Source organism: Patiria miniata, unplaced genomic scaffold (genome assembly GCF_015706575.1).
Source record: "Patiria miniata isolate m_02_andy unplaced genomic scaffold, ASM1570657v1 HiC_scaffold_26, whole genome shotgun sequence".
Taxonomy (NCBI): domain Eukaryota; kingdom Metazoa; phylum Echinodermata; class Asteroidea; order Valvatida; family Asterinidae; genus Patiria; species Patiria miniata.
In genome coordinates this window covers 5,079,238-5,101,277 of record NW_024037065.1, presented here as the reverse complement: position 1 = coordinate 5,101,277, position 22,040 = coordinate 5,079,238, and the positions used below count along the sequence as shown (strand labels likewise).

The 22,040-nt window shown below is 39.5% G+C and overlaps 2 long non-coding RNA genes across 2 annotated transcripts; one reads left to right on the top strand and one right to left on the bottom strand.

Annotated features, from left to right (window-relative positions):
• Positions 1-30: 30 nt before the first annotated feature.
• LOC119734011 lies at positions 31-6,023 on the bottom strand. The gene is made up of 4 exons (XR_005272006.1): positions 5,938-6,023; positions 923-1,001; positions 391-471; positions 31-248 (listed from the first exon to the last, which is right to left on the bottom strand). It is a non-coding gene; the product is annotated as an uncharacterized LOC119734011 (long non-coding RNA).
• LOC119734012 lies at positions 4,470-6,052 on the top strand. Its single transcript, XR_005272007.1, has 3 exons — positions 4,470-4,550; positions 4,993-5,041; positions 5,967-6,052. It is a non-coding gene; the product is annotated as an uncharacterized LOC119734012 (long non-coding RNA).
• The last annotated feature ends 15,988 nt before the right edge of the window (positions 6,053-22,040 follow it).

Genomic DNA, 22,040 nt, shown 5'->3' with positions numbered 1-22,040 from the left:
GGGAGTCAGAAAGTGAAGACCCCCCCCCCCCCCCCCCCCGCTAACACGTTGATCTAATAGGCAGTGTAATTGTATACATTTGGTTGTTGTTGTATGTACAGTAAAACTGCACCAAAAAACAAAAAAAACAAAAAAACCTACATAATGCACGTATAACGTGCAAACATACCAAAAAACACGCGAAAACCTACAACAGTTACCCTACAGGCCCTAAAATAACAATAAGGTGAAAGACGCTGTCCGGAAACCTGAAAATCAAAGAAAGCAAAAATACAAGCCAGTAAGTTAATTTAGTTAATTAAATTTTATTATTTGTTTATAAGTTGTTGGCCATTAAAATGTGGCAGCTATGGGCTCCGTTGCCAACAAAAGAGGGTGCACAAGTTTTACCTCTTGAGAGCTCCATGGACGGGACACGCAGCATTGATCCATCGAAAAAGGGCCTGTTTAAGAAGCTTTTTCTCCAATGTGCTTATATGGAAGAAAAATAAGCCAGTTAACATTTCGTTTCAATTCATTAATTCTTTGCATTCTTTCCTCATGAATTGATAAGAAAACACAAACATCAAAAAAACTTTTTCCCCTCCATAGTCATCATAATAAAGAACTTTAACAAAATTTTACATATGTGATGCGATCAAGCTAAATGAGTCATTTGTCGACCCTGGTCAAATTTGTCTTTATTGCAGATTTGAAAAGAGCACAATCTCAGCATTACTGCTGTGAAAACCGCATGCCGACACCATCTTTAGTTCAACAATTATGGAAGTCGGAACACCAAGAGACGTGATGAAGTGATGTGATGAAGTGATGTGATGAAGTGGCCCTATTTTGGTCTCAATCTCCTAATAAATATTCCCGACAAACGACTCATTTAGGTTGATCGCACCCCTCCTCCTGATATGCCACTGACGACTCTCACCTTGTTTTAATTTCAGGGACAGAGAATTCGGAGACAGTGTACACTGTGTAGTGGTGCATATGTGTACCTGTCTCAACACCTTCAGAGAACACATAATGTGAAAAACAGAAAAAAACGACTAATGGAACTGGGTAAAGCCAAGGAAAGGTAATGTCTACATGTGCTTGAAGATAGTGGATTATAAGTTAGGGATGAGTCTGAAACTTAAGACTGCATGGCCATTCTGAGAACAGGGTTGATGATAAGACCATCGGGGGTTTTGTTCCCGATATTTTGATTAAACCCCAGTCAGCTCAGTCAAGATAAATTACACATGATGCACATGTATTAGCTATTCGTGATCATGAGGTATTACACGCGATGTACATGTATTACATGTGATGTACATGTATTATGTCAATGAGGCAAAGAAAGAAGCTTTAAAATATATGTCAATGCTCTTATTCATACTCTGGGAAATATGCAGCTCCTACAATGACTTATGATACCTTTTTTTCAGACAACCAATTACACACCCAACAAGGAGTGTGAAGACAGTGAAGCGGGCACTTCACATCTGCCCCTATCCTGGCTGCCCAGGGCGTGGCCTGAAAAGAATCGATGTCCATCTGCGAAACCAGCATAAACTGAAGGTATGCAAGTTGTTCATTTGACCACTAAAGGATAGGAAGCCAATATGTAACCTTCGTCAATGCCTTTATTGATAGTATCAAAGATGGTATTCGGCTGCTTCAAATAATGCTCAACACTTTTCGCACACTATTTATACACACACTGTACTTATGTGTGGCTCTTTCAGAATTACTTTGCTACAGCTGGAAATAACTCACAACACAGGAACACAATTTCCAACCTAGAAATTTCCAAGCCTAGTAATTTGGAAAAGACCAAAATCACTTGGAGAAAAAAGAACCCCTTTCAATTGGGAACAAATAACTAATCAACGAAGCTCTACGTATTTATTTACCCTTCGCACAGTGCATATATACTAGCGTTCGGTTATGTTAGTGGTCACATATACCATCACCAACACTCTTGACAATGCCTCGATCAAAGTTGATACTTCAGATGTTTATATTTTCTCAAGCTGCTTACAAACTAATTTTAACACCTACTCTTTGGGTACATATGTATTATAAGCAATATAGCTAACCCTTATTCCCTAGGGGATATGCAAAATTGTATGAAAATTGGATGATTCAGGGCTGCTGTTAGGGATATAGCCCTAACAGTCCTAAATCCTTAAATTTTCATACAATCCTTTTAATCGGGTTGAGATTTGCAATCCTTGTCCCTCAGCTAAACGGAATTAATCAGGTTATAATTTTAGAAGTGGGAATAGGTTTGAACAAATCTTGGCATTCGATCCGGTTCAATCCCACAAGGCCTATATAATTGGCACTATGCATGTAGCAGGGTAATGTTGCTCATATGAGCAATTTTTTACCCTGCTACATTTACAAAAAGATACAACATGGCTACTATTGCAACAATTACCTTCTCCCTTTGCCGCTTTCTGTAGCAATATGTCAGTTTTGTTCATGGCAACACAGCAGTTAACTTTTTTATGGGGGGGATGTATATAAGGGTGCTTTTGTAACTTTTCTAATCCAAATCTTTTACTTTGTGCAGGCCAGCCAGTTCTACGGTGCTCCAAAGTATAAATCATCCAATGCAAGCAAGTACACCGTAGACGTTGTAGATAAAATGCTACATCTCTACGACGAGTATCGGCGAATATCGCCAGGGTGCAAGTACTCACACGCTGTAAGTAGATAAAACTATGTAGCCTAGAATATTTGCCAATTCAAAAACAAAGATCTAAATCTTCTCTCCAGAGACTAAAGATTCTACAATGTGAACAGCTGTAGGGAGAGTTTGGTCTGGTGGTGTGGATTCATCGACTCACGATCAGAGGGTCAGGGGTTTGAATCTGAAGCCGCTGATATGTCGTGTCCTTAATGAAACATTGATGAGCCACATGACTCCTGACAGACTTTGCTTACATTAAAGGTGCCAGATAAACTACCTATAATCATGCCTTCCATTTTTGTACCACCATGCATACACAGGCAAGATACATAAAGAAGGAGATGCCGCAGCTCGCCATATACAGCGTCAAACAAATTTCAGACAAGCTCCGCCACTCCCAAACCACGCAATCAGGTGACATTTCTATTTTGTTTTTACTTCTCTAATTATATGCCATCAACTTTACTGTTCCCTGATATATAGACTGCAAATATATCTCTGATTGGGGCCAGATAGTTTCTTGGTTTTCAAATAATTAGGCCCAAGATTGACACTATTTTTTTCTATAAATACTAATCCCTAAATCCATCCATTATCTAGAATTACAGCAAAAAGAAAATTTTGTTATATCTCCTTTAAAAAAGCAATAGGGATAAATCATTCGCAAACCTGACCGTGTCAGGTCGGGTTGGGTCAGTAGCACCATTTTCAAAAATCTCAAAATAAACGGAAAAATACTAAAACTGTTCCGAAATTCACATGGTGTAATAAATTTATTGCAGAGTCACTGTGATTTTTAAGCCACAAAAGTTAAAGTTCAGGCTTTCATTTGTACCCCCCCCCCACAACACAACCAGGGTGTTATGAATTAAGGGCTATTGTTGTAATCCACTTCACGGAATCTTTTGAAGGAAGTATCCTACCGATTATCACGAATTACAAAACAGGATCCTACATTCATATGATTTTTAAACCAACATAGCAAAAAAATTAACATTATTTTCAAAACCTATTTGCAAAAATGTCCAAGTACACATTTGGGATACAATGCTCTACATTTACCATGACTGCCTGATATTATGTCAAATCTACTCAATCATTGAAAATTGTTATGATTTGATTCACTACAGGATTCAGCAGGAACAACACCACCCCCAATAACGGAAGGCAAGTTAATTTATTTTAATTATCCTCATCTGACCCTACTAGTTTTTCTGATTTTTTGGGTAGAAGATGCTTATTTCCATGCTGTCAGCAATTCGTACTAAATACAAATTCATAATAAATGCAAATAAATAAATGCAAATAAATAATATTTAAGTTAAAAAACATACAATTATATACATGTAGGCCAAAAAAGAAAGAACAGTTCTCCTGGTTAGACCAAAAAACCCAATAGTTTTGCTTCGGGTTTCCCTACCTACCCTATTCTGACAGCCCCTACCCTAATGTTTTTATTGGAAAAATGAGGAAAAATTACCCCAAACCATCAATTTCTACTTTTCGCCCTTGACTACATGCAGACGCCTCCACATGATTGTACACAAAAAAATTGGCAAAAATAAAAAACATAAGGGTTAGTGCTAGGCAATCAACTGGAAGCAAAATCATTTTGTGTTTGCCTTATCTGTTATTTAGCGCCCCCCCCCCCCCCAAATAATGAAGATTACAGCTTCTGTATCGTGGAATCGTTTACAAGAAAGACCAATATTTAAAAGGATATCTTCAACCGATAGCTCAAAATTCAAGTACATTATTCCTGACAAAACCCAAAATGTTTTACCCTTTCAGGTGCCTCAGCACAATAAGTGTGTCAAGCGTGCGTTTCATTCTGCACAAACACATGTCTTTTTTCAGGGACATTGTTCATGAGAAGGTAAAGCCCATTTCTGTACTCCTGATCTGTTCCACTCAAATACTGGTTTGCTGTTGCATTGAATGAATGTTTAATTCAGGCCCGTTCCCTGATCACAGATTCAGGCTTCTTCAAATCGTAAAGTGGAATATGAAAGTGCACATGGCCCCTAGTAAAAAAAGCATAAACCTGCATATACCCCCCCCCCCACTTCAAGCTGCTTCAATATTGTTGGGGGTGAAATGTTTAATACGTTCATAACTGACGTACCCCCCCCCCCCCAATCCCATCTAGCATCCAGCCCCCTGCCCCCACCTTGCATAATAGTTCTCCAAAGTTTGCTTGTTTTAACTAAAAAGCTGCAAAAGTACATGTTATACACATGGAGTAATGATCATGACACGTATGATACAGATACACCATCATTTAGTTCCTATTCCATCATTCCTATTTTTTTCCCCAGATCACGTTCCCAAGTCACGAGGTATACAAAAGGGGTCCTTTTCATCAAGGTAAGAAATAAGCCTTTTCTGTTGGAAATTTTAAAAACAACAACATGCAATGTATTTGATTTACCTAATTTACAGGGATACTGATCCTTAATTGCCTGATTTCAGGTGTTTGTAAAATTTCAATTAGGTGTTTGATCGCAATTTCCAAACTTGCCAAGTCGTATTTTGAATTGTGCCCAAAATATGCACGTTTCGGGTGGAGTCATCAGTCTTTGGGTCAGGGTTAAAATAGGTAACTTTGTGAACACAGTCACGTGTGAAATTAGATAAAATTAAATTGATGTCAAGATGACGTTATTGTTTACTGGTATTTAACTGTTATTAATTTTTCAATTACTATTGTTTTTTTAAATTGCGAATTTCAGTAAGATCATCAGTCAGAACAACAATCTTCAAAACAACTTTGAACTAACCAAACCCTAGACTTAATATTAGCCAACGTGTTCTCGAAAAACTTTTCAATTTTCATTCTACAATTTTTGAGTTTCAAATTCATTCATGTTCAAACAAAATAATGCACACAAAAGCCAGTTGTACTGTCCACTGCAGACAATAAACAATTCTAGTTAAATGCTTTTCTTTGTTATATACAATGTGTGATGCGATCAAGCTGAATGAGTCGTTTGTCGGGAATTTTCATTTAGAGATACAGGCCAAAATAGGGCCACTTCATCACATCACTTTATCGCATCCCTTGGTACGTGTTCCGACTTCCATAATTTTTGACCTAAAAATGGCATCAGCATGTGGTTTTCACAGCAGAAATGCTAAGATTGCTCATCTCAAATCTGTAATAAACTTTTTTTTTGACCAGGGTCGACAAACAACTCATTTAGCTTGATCGCATCACATATATCAAATCTCAAGATAAAAAAATAAAAAGAGTTTTGACTTACCGTGCGAACATGCTTTATCAAAATTACAGCAAGAATGCCGCCCCCTAGATTCGGGAAACTGTCCGAAGACAACTACGAGGTAGTCTTCACTGAACTGTTCGATGAATTTGGAAATAAAGACACAGCTGTAAGTATTATGAAAATCAATTTAATATGGATGAACTTACCATATTTCCAGCTTCTCCTGGATGCTAAAATAAATTGCTCAGGACAAAACATATTGTATTTTTCTATATCAATGGAAAAATAATATGGTAATATTGTTCCCCCTTTTTTTCTCCAACTCTTTTTAGCCGGAAAAAAAGGATTATTTAAATAGAGCTGTATTAGGCTACAGAGGAGATGCTTTAATTAAGCCGTCCTACATACAGATATTTTTAATTCATGTGCTTGATTGGAGATTTTTAGAACATAATGAAATTAGATGGAGTCCATTATGCCAGAGCAAGTGTACTCTAAATGCATTTCACAAGAACAAAAATTTGCAAACACAATCAACAATTAAGAAAAGTCTGGCAACCTGTGTAAAATACAAATGCGGGTATGCAAATAGCCGTACAAAAGCTGTGAAAATAGGTTGATTTGTGCACAAACATGGATGCGCCCAACAGGTATAATTATGTACATCAAGTCAGCGCCCTAGTAATTTAATACAATTCTATGATTCATTTGCTTGCATATTAGTGAATAATCTAGTGCTTTTAATATACTAATGTCAATATGTACCCATCCTTTCTCGTTTTCTTTAGAGGATTGACTACATCACCAAGGTCCTAATGCCGGAGGACATGATTTTTCTTGCAACAGATCACCTGCAAGTAGACCGTCCCACAGCACAGCACATCCTTTGCAAGTGTTAGGCCTGGACCCTAATAAACCAAAACCCGCACAGCACTGTAATGAAAAGTTACTCTACATTTTGTAAAAGATACAGAAATGGAACTTAATAAAACCAACAAGTCAGGTGCGTTTACAAACCCAAATGCCTCGCAACTGTGACTGTTCCCGTAACATAACACTATACTCTTTTAAGATCAACTTACATGTACTTTGGTCACATGGAACGTTCAGTAGGCCTTTTCACACAATAAAAAATCTCTGTGTTAATTGTACACGGGTCCGACACGTGTAAAATGGACTAACCTTTCACACCACAACATTTGAACACGGCACTGACCCGTGTAGAGCGCTCGACCCGTGTCGAAACAAACCCTACTCGGAAGGTGGGTTGAGAATTCTCGATCTGTGTTGAGAAGTCCCACACGTGTTGAAAGCCGTAGTGTGAACGCTTCTGGGTTACGTTCGACCCGTGTACACTGTACAACTGCACATCGATTCATCGGACGCAGACCAGCTGGAGTACGAGTGCGTACATGCAGTGCTCATGCATCACGCTGTAGATGTTACTTTTTAGCATGCAACAAACATACAAATAGCCTCTGACCTGCTGCCCTGTCGCGCCACCACCGGTGTGATATGAAAATCAGACTCGACTGTGAAAATCAGACTTCTTTTCCCTTTTATTGGTTTAACCCTTTCACGTGACCGGTCCCTCTCCTAATTATCTATGCGTGAGCATGCGAAATACCTTAATGAGTCCGTATTTCATAACACTCCATATTCACGCTACACCTGACGACCGCGCTTGCTTTTTTTGTAAGGAGAAAGTGGAAGCGGCCAACCACATTTGGTTTTTAGTGCATTCTTTGCATATACTTTCGATGGTAATAAAGGTTCAAGTCACATAATTTTGCATCCTTTGACGTTAAAGAGCCCGACGGAAATGAGAAAAAAGACTGACAGTGACATGAAGTGCCGGTCCGTTGTTGGGCTGACCATCCATGGAGCTATAGGCCTAAACAGTGAGAAAACACGTTTAGGGCTCACTTCTGTGTGTGTAGTGTGAAACGATTGCGCAATACACGGGTCGAAACATTACACGTGTGGCAAAAACGCTGGGTTTGCGATGAGTAGTGTGAAAACATCTATAGCAAAATTGAACCATGTTGAAATTTTTAGATTTCGACACGGGTCAGACGTTCATAGTGTGAAAAGTCCTATTGACAGCATTAGTGTTTTCTTTAGGTTTTATATGAATTAATCATATGATCTCAGAATAAATACAAGATTTCTATTGTTTTAGCCACTGTCACCTTGACCCTTGACCTTTCGACCCCCAATGCAATAGGCTGCTTCGGATTACCAAGAACAATTTCACAAACCGTGAAGTTCACATGTAAAGTATTTCTCAAGTTATCGCGCCGACAAAATTTCTTTTGTTCTAACCACTGTGACCTTGACCCTTGCATACGAGGTGAGAAATCATTGCTATAGAAATATTTCATGCCTAAAAACATAACAGTTGTGAACAAAACACCAGACAAGCATTGGGCGCACATGTAATCTAGAGCCGTCACGTGGTTTGAGCAAGTTATTTCTCATCTTGGGGAATTCCCTTGTACTTGTAGCTGAGCACGCGCTGACTGAAGGGCCGTACTGTCATTTGATTGGCAAGTTGGTTGTATTTTCCCCTTTTCACGGCTAAATCACGTGATGTTCTATGTGCGGGATATATTGGAATCCAAACTAGCTGGCGGTTTAATTCCTTCTTGTCAGGAACGCTCCCTAAAAGCAGTCACTTATATAAAAGAATAAGGTTGTTTAACATGGAAAACATAAATTTACTGATTAAAATAATGACAGATAATTGAGATAAAGACAGCTCAGTTAATTGAACATTCACAACAGACATCGACAATCACCAGTGAAAAGCTGAGACAACATGAATATTAATCATTTACGCCCTGTACTGTAGACGCAAAAGAGTGGTGAACATTGTGTGCTTATGTTTACGAACACATTAGTGTATTATGTACATCGATCAAAAGACGTGTTCACACATGAACGGCTGTGCTGGAGTCTGCCGGCGTCGCACGTTCTGGAAATTCCCTGGTGTTACGTGGTCGTTATCAAAATGATGTACACTATGCAAATGGGACCAGCGAGCTTTTATTCCATTCTTGACTGAACGAGCTGTTCGGCGGACTGTGATTTTCTTTCTCCCAAATGACAACCGCATACGGGTATACGCTATGGCTTTTTGGACTTTGCTTTTCTAAAAACATGAGAAGAAAACATAAAATCAGAAGAAAAAATGGTCTCCAACCGTCCAACGTTATAAAATTGGGACTTTATTTCCCTTTAATAAAAAATCCTCTGAAGCCTCAGATAAAAAAAGGCAATAAAAAAAAATGAAGCGTACAAAACCGTAATTCGAACCCGCAACCTAGCGGTGCAAAATCCAACCTTATATCAACTGAGTTACTGCACTGCTCGCCAAATTGTGGGGAAAGTATCATAGAGGGCGCTCAACAACCGTGCATGCAGATGTAGTTTGGGAAAGAAATTCACCGGCAAGCGGCTAGTTATTTTTGGCGTTTTTTATCCTGCAGATTTGGTTTTGATTTACATACATATTGCAGCAACAAGAGGTAAACGTTTTGCACTCTTGACATTAAGCAGTAAAGTTGTGGGGTAAAAACGAGAGTATCGCCAACAATTTTTCGAAAAATGCGGGTAAAAAAAAAAATCGAAAACAACTGATGAAATTATGCGTTTTATGTGCGAAACTTGTTTAAAGTCTGCTATACAAGTAGTTTAACTTTTACTGGCCCCATTTCAAACTGAAGCAAATGTAATTTCTTTGTTTTTTTATAAATGTGGTATAAGTCACAAAGCAGTAAAGTAGGGTTGTCCCACAAGTATAAAATATTTGAAAAGTTTTTTTTTCAGATTGAGTTTTCAGCAAGACAAAAAACCTTAGAAGCATGTGCATGTATACATTTTTTTAATTGTGAAGCTGCAATGCTTTGTCAGATACCACTTTTTGTCCACATCATACTTTTTTCTTTGGATGGTGGTTCATTGTTCCCATCTTTTTAACGTGTTTAGCAGACCATAATATTGCTGAATGCAAGGTTTATTAATATTGTACTTTGCACGCACTTTTTCGACTGCAATTTTTAACTGTCAGAGCAAGCATTTGTAGCCGTGTGTTAAACTTAATCTGTAAATATTTCAAATATTTGAAGATTCGTTCAAAGGCAATTAAATCAAATACTGAATTTGTTGAAAAGCCCTAAGTAACTGCCCTAATTAAACAACAGACTTTTCACTTATGATCCTCAAGTCATTTTATTTTACTTAATGAAATGAATTATTTAGCGCATGATTTTCCCTATTAGCAAATCTGACTTCAACAAAAAGGTCCAAGGAAAATTATTAAAAAGGAAATTTCATCTCTAAAATGTTGAAGTTCTACGCAGATGAATACTAAAAACTGTTAAAAAAAAGAAGTTATGTTCCATTTTTTTTAAAATGGAACATAACTTCTTTTTTTTAACAGTTTTTAGTATAAGTTTGTGAGCTGTTTCTTAAATTTATACCTGAAATGTTAACACTTTTTCTATTTTTCCCTTTTAAGATTTGATCAGTTATGTCAATCTAATAAATAATGAAATTTAATAAAAATTTAGTATTTTAAACAAATTCCTATTCTACTGTTAAAATTCTGCTGTCGTTCATGATACATGCACAATTTCATGTTCTAACTACATGTACATGTAAATGAACTTTTCACTACAGGTGTAATACATCAACCTTGTACATTTTCCTGACAATGTTGACAGACATGCATGATAAAGTAATTCTTAAATGTTAATTCTACTTTTGAAAAAGTTGTAAGTTCCATTTTTGAAAATTTATTGGGAAATTAATGCCTAAAATGTTGGTCAGTTAACTGCTGTATTAACATCCATGATTAAAGGGAATATACAACATTTGCAAACATCGCAAAACAAAACTACTATACTAGGATGTTGGTAAATGCCAGTCTAAAGCATCCTGTAAAATAATGGCACCTGGTGTGAAGTCATTTTCAAGAAAGTTTGTATTTTTGTATAAATTTCCAACGGTGGTCAGCCGACCATCGTTGGAAAAACCTAACTATTTTTCAACAACTGCTCCAAATTTACCATTTGCTTTTCAGCCTAAATTTTGTTTGCTATTGGTTATATACATGTATGTTCTTGAACGGGTACAGGCCAGCTAGAATGGTTCCCTTACTTTACAATTTACCGGCACCTATAAATTGATCCATTTCATCTTAAGTGGAGTCAGGGAACCACTAGACTACTTGAACATTTGTGTTTTTCTTGGTTTTTCCAGCATTTTGGAACACAAAATTTCAAACATGTCAGTGTAACAATATGTAATCTATTATACTAACTCCTCAAATAGTTCATTTCTAAAAATTACAGCAAAAACCAATGATGTACATTCTCTTTACGCGTATGAAGTACATGAAGATTGAAAGATGTTGTTCTATGATGTGATTAAATGATTTCATTGAACGAGACAATATTTTGCCTTACAAATGTACACTGTTGTGTTGTTTTACACATGATTGTCCCGAGTCTTGTAACATCTGTTCCTGCTTTTCATGGACAAACACTAACGCAAAATAAAAAACTAAATGTTTAGTGTCCTGCCTTTTTGAAAAAAAGCATGCAGGAGGCCCTTAGGCCCGCCCCCCCCCCCGCCAAAAAAGTCTCCAGTTTCTGGTATGGAGCTTGCCCAATAAGTGGTGCGGCGACGCGGCTTTTTTTTTTTGTACTTGTTTTTTTGCTGTAAATGTCAGCTGATGACTGCAAATAGTGCCCGACTAAACATAGTGCAAATATATGGGAGTCCAGAGAGGCCACATAAAGCTTATGCTCGATCATAACCCCTTCTAAAAACACGTTAAAATTGTGCAGCAGCAGGATTCCAGTCAAACCAGTGAGTTTGGCGGTTTTGAGACATCATTTTTTATTGAAAAAAACTGTTTCATATTGCTGACGCGCATGGCTACGGCAACGGGCGCACATACCAGAAACCGGAGACTTTTTTTTATTTGGCCTTATTTTTTTTCCCCTCCAAAATGGCCGGCCGGCCGGGCTATGTTTCTAGATGGCTGCCATTTTTTTTTTTTTTAAATGGCCGCTATTGGACTTGGGAAATTACATACCAGCTTCAGGCCTATATCTGTGCCACATGTAACAGTCAAACTTTCAAAGAGCCCGAAATGATGTCTTTATGCGGGGGCGCAGGTGGGGACGCTGAACATCTTTTTTTTTACTTCGCCTAAATACAGTGCCCTTTGGCGGATCGAGAACACAATTTTTTTGGGGGGGGGGGCCAACAAATTTTTGGACCCCCCAAAAAGTGGATTCTCGTGCTCTGTGGTGCGATCCGAGGCAATTTCTGACCACTTTAAACAATGTTTTTGGAGGAAAAGATGCTGGTGAACTCATTGCCTGCCTTTATTGCGACTTTATTGGTTTCGTTTTTTTTGGGGGGGGGGCATGTCCCCCTTTGCCCCCCCCCCGGATCCGCCCTTGACAGTCCCAGAAAAAAAATAAGATAAGTTTGCAAATACTATCAATCCAAGTATTTCCTTGGATACAACATGGAAAGGAGACGTTTTGGGGAAAGAATTATGGAAAGAATGTTGCAACCTGACGCCACTTTTTTCATACATCATCTCAATTAAGGTAGTTCATTACAAAAATGATAAGACATAAATCTGGGACTGACAAATAGTTCCTATTTTAAGAAATACTTAAAACAATTTCTTGACTCTCCATAGACATGATAGACTTTGTACACAATCTTGGGTATATATACCGACCTACACACATCACACACACTGCCTTGCTGATCATGGTATACATGACTGATGGCTGGACAATTCCTTCCATGCTCCAAAGGTCCATGAAAAAGGGCATGATATAATCACCTTTTTGGTTACTTCTAGTTCTAAACTAACGACAGTTAATTAATGACAGATTTAAGGGGATGATTGCCTTACCTGCCTGCCGTCCTGTATGTAATGGCCATGACACATGTTGGGAATTGTAACGCAAGACACGGCCAAGAGTCGAACAACAGTCTACCACCGTCTTGTGTCAGCGACCCAACATTCTTCTATGGCGATGGGCCTTCAGACCTGCACATTCTGGCGGGACGCGGCAGCCAGCGGCCTGCAGCAAGCGCACGTGGCCCGCTAACGCTTTTTACACGCATGCGTTGATCCGAAGGTAATTTGCATAGTGACCCCGACACGATTCCTTCAGGCCACGGAGCTATAAAACATACGTATAGCCCCATGTTCAGATAGTATGATCATGGAGAAATTTCTCCATGGTACTGTTGATTTATTTTGTCCTTTTGAATCTTGGCACGGACACAGCTAGAGTTCTGCTGACCTTTTCATCAACATACACTTGCAGTTAATGCATACCGAATGACGCTGCTGCTGTGCTGCTGCTGGAGTGCTGGTGTTAAGTTAGGTCTGTGGCCGGGCGCGCGCGCACGGCCTCCTATCCTCATGTTGTTGGCGTTGTTCTCACGCAACGTCGCTCGTCAAATGAACGGTCGTGGGCGAGTCAGACAATGATCAATGTAACAAGTTTGCAGGCGTATTTCCGGTCTTTGTTTACAAAATTAAAGAACGATGTAGAAGTGGGTCAATCCTGAACACGTGATCTCCATTTTATGTACATTATACGGCTGTACATTGTATTTCCGTAAAAGGGTGCAGAACAAGACACGCTCCGCAATATAGCTTGAATTTGGGGTAAAAATACAGTGCACGATCACAGGCGTATAATAGCGATGGGGTGAGGGGGGGGGGGGGGGTCGGAGAGGGGGTGGTTAAAGCATAGAGCAAGGAAAAGATGGTTAAAGGGGTAGGGGTAAAGGGGGCATTTACCCCCCCCCCCCCCCCTTATTTTGTAAAGACAATCCTTTTCCATTCCAATGCCAGAGGGGGCCTCAAATCCCGGGACATACCGTTATTTCGTTTTACCGTTTTGGATTTCCTCAAAAACAAAAACACTAAATGCACCGTTGACCGTTTTTTCGTTTTACAGTTTTGTAATGTTCGCCTGGGCACAAAATTTGTACAGTTCACTGACTGGTTGGTTAGCCTACCTATTGATTTTACGAGGCCAAGTGTCCGTGCAAAAAAAGCCTGCATGTCTACATTGCAATGACCTGCTGATAACCCCTTTCCCTGCACAAATTTCTGGATCCGCCCCTCATGATGCCCCTGTTCCAGCAGCGATTCACTCCTCGCCAACCCCCCCCCCCCCCATCCCCCATGATGTAATGAGTGCCCCGTCTTTTTGTTTACAATTGGCAAATAAGTGCCCTAAAAATCGTGCCTTTTTTGTGCCATCTGCTGTTTCGGGTGCCCAAGTTGTTTTAGATGGCGCGCATCATTTCGTCTTGAAAATCACCATACAGTGTGCATTGTCAGTTTTGAACAGCGCCCAATTGACGGATCGTATACCAGGTCAAAAATTGCCCGCACCATGCCCCACAGAGCGTCTAGAATCGAAACTTTTTAGGGGCCCTTATAAGTTGGCCCCGAAGCCGTACGGTAAGATGCTTCGTGCTTTGCCCCTTTTTTTCTGATGCCCCCACTTTTTAAAAGCGATTGACGCCCTTGCCCCCTAAGATCCTTGTGATACCCTTCATCCTCCACGGAATTCAAAAAAAGAAACCGCGATTTAACAGAAATTTTTCAAAAGCACATAGAACAGGTTTGACTTGAATTGAAAAAAAAAAAATAATAATAATGCATGCACAGTACGGTATACTCCATAAAAGTACCGCAAAACAGTGCGGCAAATTATTCCATTTTATTTTGTCCTGAAATTGCGACCATCACCGTCAAAACATACATTATTTTCAACTCAATACAAACAGACAAATTTTGCCTTTTTGCACCGGGGGGGGGGGGTGAAAGGGTCTGTGTTACACGATAATCACCTACTGTACGTCCTAAAAAATGACCTTGGAACAAATGCTGATTTAAAATATAGTGTTGCCGTAGCAATTTGTTCCCCTTGCCGTTATGTTTCGAGCATTTTAATAATGTTTCGTCGCCGAAGTTGGCAATATGGGGGGTGTTGCATGCATAGATCCCGCGATAGGACTTGGGTTTGAAGCGCAACATTTTGTAAAAGGATCGACTTTCAGAGTGTCACTAGTGAATGAAAACTGTTGTCAAACTATCAGAACTTGTCATTAATTGCAAGGGTATGAGTTTACATTTCTTAGCAAACCAACAAAAATAGTCCAAATGTCTTATAAGTGATAAAGGGAGACGGTTTTGGAAAATACTTAAAACCGGCTGTATTCTAAGACATTCTTTCCAAGCCACATAATGAATTTATTTTTTTTTTTCGAGAAAATTAAAAATCCAAATAGTCATCATCTATGTGCAGAAACGTTTAGAATAAAAATCATTAAGCACCATAAAAAAAAGAATGGAAGACTTTGGCTGTGTAGAAACGAAGTTATAGAATATTCAATGTTTAAGCGAAAATAAGAATTCTTTGCACATTTTTGACCCGATTGACTTGAGCCACATAATAACCATGACCACATAATGAGAAAATCCACACAATGAGAGAAAGATGTTGCCCAATCCACACAATTACCACAATAGTGGTTATTATGTGGTTCTCCCTATTGATGCCCAGCCACATAATGAATTGCTTTGCACACAACCTATGGGCATGGATTCCTCCTCGTCTATCGGCCGTTCGTTTTCCTTTTCCTCTCCTCCTTTCCCCGTAGCTTCCCCAAAACAGCGGTCCCCAGCTCCTCCATGAAGTCAAAAAATTCCCAGGTCATCTTCAAGAGCTGGAGGTCCGCTGCAGAGAGCAGTTGCCTTGTTCTTAAATGAAAAGGTATAATATGAGTTTAATATCATGTCAGAGACAGAGAGGAACACGGAATGATGTGCCGATAAATGACAAAGTGTTCATGATGTATAAATGAAGATTCTTTTCTTGCGCGCGAATGCCGGTTCTGTGTGAGCTTCAGTTTACATATATATTTTTTTGTGCGTACGTACTGCAGATACACATGCAGATACCTGTAAAACGTCAGGTTATGGCTCAGATCCAATGGGGCTATCGATAAAACTCATGAAGGTACGAATTAAGTACATGCACGTCGGTCCGCGGTGAATTCCGCAATACTAACGCGTCTTGCTTTAGACTGTTTTTGTCGTCGACAATCAGGCCTACAAAAACCGCTTCTATAGCGACTGAGACCACGCTTCTCATCTGGAATGATAGTCATTACAATATAAATAAGCTTATTCAAAACATGATGTTCCGTGTGCCTGCACAGTGTTTTATTTCAATAGCAAATCTTCTGTAACCGAACAGAGAAAATAAACATTATTCAACAAGGCCTACCATTGCACGAAATTTCAAAGTTTCAAGAGCTTTACTTTAATAATTACGCTAAGTATCCATGGCAACTTTTGGGCAAAAGTGACAATTTTCGTTTTCACGAAGTAACACTCAAGTTCCATTTTCCATTGCAATGCATGACGCGCACTCTGCTCGTAAGTGAGCAAAACGTTTTCACGAAGTAACTCTCTTCTTGTAACAAGTTGTATGAGCGCGCGCGCGCTGACCTGAAGTGGCACTTTCTTCGTGTTAAATACATTGAAGAGTGTTACTTCGTGAAAACGAAAATTTACAGTTTCGCAGCTTTTTCGGTTTCACGAACTAACACTCATCTGTTTTCTCTTATTTCTTGTTTATTTAATACACAAACGAGCGAAAAATAGCAGATTTAATAAATTCAATTCATCAAGTGTCAACAACGAGAAACCCAACTGAAAATACTCTGTCGTTTTGACGCAAAGTGTTGTTTTAGAAGGCGTTCAATTTTAGTTGCCGTTTTCTCCGATTGCTAGTTTTTACTGGTATGTAGATGGGTGTTACTTCGTGGTGTCGGTGACGATTTACAATCCAGTAATACAGTAAATCTCTTTATAATCCAGTAAATCGCGTTGCCGAATCCTCGCTTAGTTTCAATCCAGAATTAATGACCAGGAGAGTGGGGGAAAGAGTAGGTTGCAGACAGTATAATATAAAATTATGGAGCAAGGTATCGTTTAAACCTGTCCACCTAACTTGCAAAGGAAAGACCAGGTATCGTTTAAACCTGTCTACTCAACTTGCAAAACAAAGACCAGGTATCGTTTAAACCTGTCTACTCAACTTGCAAAGCAAAGACCAGGTATCGAATAAACCTGTCTGCCTTCAAGAAGAATTTACTAAGGCCCCAGGCCTTTCTCAGAAATACTACTTAGGCCCCAGGCCTTTCTCAAAAATACTCGGGAAAACAGACTCGTCAGCCTAATTCCACTGAATCTCTAATAAAAACCCACTGTGTCTCTACTGTCTGCTTCTAACTCAGTACAGCTCCCCAATACACAAAACAATGCAGAGCTCCCCAATGCACAAACGATGATGCAATGGCCGAACAAATCTTAACCTTGGCTCCCCAATGCGCAAAATAATGCAGTGCTCCCCACTGCACAATTCAATGATGCAGTGGTCCAGGTAAATCTAGTAAATTATTTATCTTGGCTCTGCACTACATGAGTGATGCAGTAAATTAATATGGCTTGGCTCCCCCAGTATTTGGTTCACTTTCATTAAATAGCTCAGACTAGCTAGCTCCCAAAAGCACAATTAATTGCGTCGTTATTCAGCAGCACAATATATTCGTAAGACCACCATCAACCAAATCCAAATCCAAATTACTTAATTAGCAAAAATCAGCCCTATTTATACCCTACGGCCTACGCGCCCAGCGCGAAGTCAAAAGTACGCGATAGTAAATAGGCCACGCCCATATTCGTAAACAGTCACAGTAAAGTAATTCATGTATAGCGATAATTTCTCCTAAATTTCTCCAACATTTCTCGTAACTTCCACAGTTGCTTCAAATTAGACAACTTTACATATTAAAAAGCAAGATATCTCAACTTTCTACAAAAATGAATTACTTTTTAGAAGTCTCAGTCTTCCACTAATAATTTCAGAACTTTCAGCCAATCACAAACGTTTTAACCTCCGCTCAAATGGCAGTTATGTTTGATTTTCAATCACGCTATTTATAGCAAAGCTGACAAGTGTACACAAACACGTGAGTGCACACACACAATTTCGGCAGGAAAATACTCAAAACTGCTTGGAAGTAATGCCAAAAAGACAACAGGAATTTACAAGACGAAAATGCCTGGTCTCTTGAAGGATATAGGTAAGATTTACAGTAATAAAAACTTGAGAAATGTGACATTTGGGTAAGCACCATTTACAATATTTTAATTGATGCTCGTGGCCCTTTTACTTCTATAACATCTATAACTATGTGACTTGTGTCAAATGGTACTTTAAACATGGTTCTCAGATTACGGCCTATCCCTATTATATTAAGATATTAAGTTCCTCAGTGAGATTGTTTATTTGAGCGGTTGCGCCATCTACAACGTCTGGGGCATTGATATTGTCATTTAGGATGGGAATTGTGGCAGGTTGCTTATGAAGGTCTTTCAATTCATCTTGGATTCACTTGCTCTGACCTTAGCAGCATAAACGATGTGCAACGCAAAGGGGCCCTCTCCAAACTTAGCAGCATCTCCATTTGACATTGCCAGATCTGCTATCTCCTGTCTTATTTCTGCAATCCTCCTCAACCAAACCATACGGTTTGAACTAGATGCCCAAACTGATTGTGCAGAGTAGCTGGGCATACCTGGCAAATAATGTATTAGACAGTGTTACAGTTATGCATTATGTATGAAGAGAACTACATCAAAGAATACTTAAATAACAAATTGATTACATTACATGGAGTGTTCATTAGCAATTTAAAATTTCCAAATACCTCAGAGATGGGAATTGAAAAGAAGGGCTTATCTACTGCATTGTAGAAGAGTTTCGCCTTCCTAATGGACCCTCCCGCAGCAGATGGGGGCGTTCTGCAAAACTTACTATTATTAGGCATACTAAATATTATACGGACATTATCACGGCGTATTGGAATGGTTGTAAAGCGGGTTTTCTTTGGTGGGATTGATGTCAGAAGAACTATATAAACATTTATTTAATTATTGCTGACAACCAAACATTTAAAAAATCCTCTGGGAGGGGAGAGTGGGCAATACTATAAAGCACATGTTTTTGCACCTTTCACAGACACAGGCTGCTAGCTGACATGTACTGTCTGCTCTGTACACAGAAAAGGCAGTCTGTCCCCTTGATTAATTTTTGCCCAACAGACGCTTTGCTAAGTTTCGGGCTCGCCTGTTCACTGTTCAAGATATCTGTTCATCAACTGGAACAAAAGAATCGGGGAAAGAAAAGTCGGGCTGATCTGCAAAGCTTGACCAACTACTACTCTGACATTTGGTACATTTCGTCGCAGAGCTGACATACCGGCGAGTCTACCATTTTGTTATTTGTAGGGTTTATAACGGTTGTTCTTTCAAGTATTTATGCCAAAATTCACTGACGGGAGGCTAAGTTATAGGGTTACGTCTCGATAGTCCGAAGTCCCATTGGTCCGAAGTCCCATTGGTCCGACGTCCCATTGGTCCTACGAAACATTAAGCCCGGTTCATACTTCACGCAAAAGCGAAAGCGAAGCGAAATTTGTGACGTCAACAATAATCAAAGCGCGTCCACCATTGTTGTCAGGAATTTCGCTTCGCACATGCTTTCGCGTGAAGTATGAACCGGGCTTTATACTGTGTAATTCCACTTGTTCATGTTGACTAAGCCTAACCCTAATCCTATGGGGCGACGGACCAATGAGACGACGTCGGACCAATGGGACCTTTATACCAATGGAACGTATAGAGCAATGGGCCGTAAGACCGGGACGTCTGACCAATGGGACGTCGGACCAATGTGACTTCGGACCAATGGTAAATAGATGGTAAAATTATAACACGAAAGTCGGCGTTTATAGAATATTTCAGCCCTGTTCGACTCCGGGAGGTAGATGTTCTGCTACAAATCAAAAACAGAGGAATTGTCGGAGTTGTCCTTAACTTTACTCTGTTCTTTGAGTTTTCTTACTTCAGAAATCTCCTTCCTGCATGTTCCTAGTATAGTCAATTAGATGTTTTGACATTCGTATTCGCTACATTCACGAACTATTTCGCAAATTCTGCATTTATCCTTTGAAATTTTGCCTGTGAATTTTGAGGCTTCGTTCTCTCATCACATTCTTAAACAGAGAAAATGATACAGAGCCGGGATGCTCTTTTTCACATCCTATACTTTTTGCCCCTGGTTAGTTCTGCAGAGATGTTCCGCATGTTCCAATTTGTAAATGATCTACAATGATGTGATTCAACAAGAGGAAAGCGGTTGAGGTGTTGGTTGGATCAATCGTGGGTCTCTTATACTACTTCTCTTTCTTTTTCATACCACACCGCCCCCCCCCCCTTCAAGCACCCCGGTTTGTCTATTTTTTTTATGTAGTACAGTACGGATTTGGCGGTCTGCTATATTGCAAGTGCGCTCAGACAGGTCGTTCTACAAACTTGTACAACTTCCCTTGGGACGATTGTATTTAACTCTTTTTTTTGTGACGCCTCTTTTAACTGATAATATTGTAATTGACGTGTCGAGCTATGTACTCCTTCTGAAGGGACAATAAAATTTCTCTCTTTTTCATAGAACTCGTCTCTTCAAGCCTTGACTGCCTGATCATCAAACTTTGCGCAATTCAATTTGTAACTGCACCTGTTTCCCGTTCATCAATTCGTTGATAGGGGTTTCCTACCCTCGATGAACTTGTGTGACTTTTCAGAGTAATAAGACAAACCTCTGTTACGGTTGTGTTTGACTACCTTATTGTTTGACTTTTAGGTTTAGGGTTGGGGAGGAGTGGTGTTAAACTGTTCAAACAATGGCACTGCATCACCTGCAACAGGCTCATCAATAAGAAAGCCCTCTAGATATTCACCAGCTAACTCAATGGCTGCATCATCTCCGAGTGTGTTTAGAGCTGGACCTTTACAGGAAATAAGATAAAGTAAGCCTAAAAAGTTAAAATTGTATATTGCTTGTGCCGATTTGCGCGTGTGAACATATTAAAAATAAAACAAAAGTGAAAGTACAAAAGGACTTTAGAACTTACCTTCTGAATCAGAGTCTTTTGACGTTGGTTCATCTTCTGCTTCCACGTCAGTTGTCATTTCAGGCTCTGCAAGCAAATTGCACGAAATTATTTAGAACCTAAAAATGTAAAATAGAAATGTTATGACAAACTACACATTACAAACTGATACAATAAAATCATGTAACATTAATCAATACCACACCAGTTCGCAGTATTATGATGATTCACGGTCCATGCGGGGAATGGAAAAATGCCAGCCCCTGCATGGCAGACCAGAAGTGCACAAAGCACTATCCGAAGGTCCTGCAAGAACAGACAAGCTTATCCTCTCTGCAGAAACAGCACCTGGTGATCACATCGTTAAGACAATCAGAGGCGGCGTCAACATATCAGTCAACAACGCATGGGTTGTGCCATATAATCCCTATATTCTACTCCTTTACAATGTTCACATCAACCTTGAGATCGTTTGTGCTATCACCAGTTTGAAGTACCTGTACAAATACCTTGAAAAGGGACCAGATCAGTGCCTGGTCAGACTAGACGTGCCAGATGAGGAGACGCTACAGGCGTTGCGACGTGATGAGGTCACAGGATATGAACTCGGGCGATACATTACTGCATCTGAAGCATACTGTCGCATCTACGATGAGTGTTAGTTCGTGAAACCGAAAAGGCTGAGAAACTGTAAATTTTCGTTTTCACGAAGTAACAATCTTAAATGTATTCAACACGAGGAAAGTGCAACTTCAGGTCAGCGCACGCCCGCTCATACAACTTATTAGGGAGGTTTAGATGCACGTTACGTGCACGCATCACGAACGCGAAAAGTGTGTGTATTTTTGCTGACGTCATCACTTCCCGCGTATTGTTACTTACGTACGAGGGATTCGCACGGACGTCCAATATGTGTAAAATGGTAAGTTCTCGTTGGGTCAAAGCGTGAGTAATTGCAACATTTTTGAAACGTTTTTGGACAGTGCAAAGAAAATAGTTCTCTTTAGAATGAAAGTTCGCTGATTATAGACCACTAATGACGTACTTAT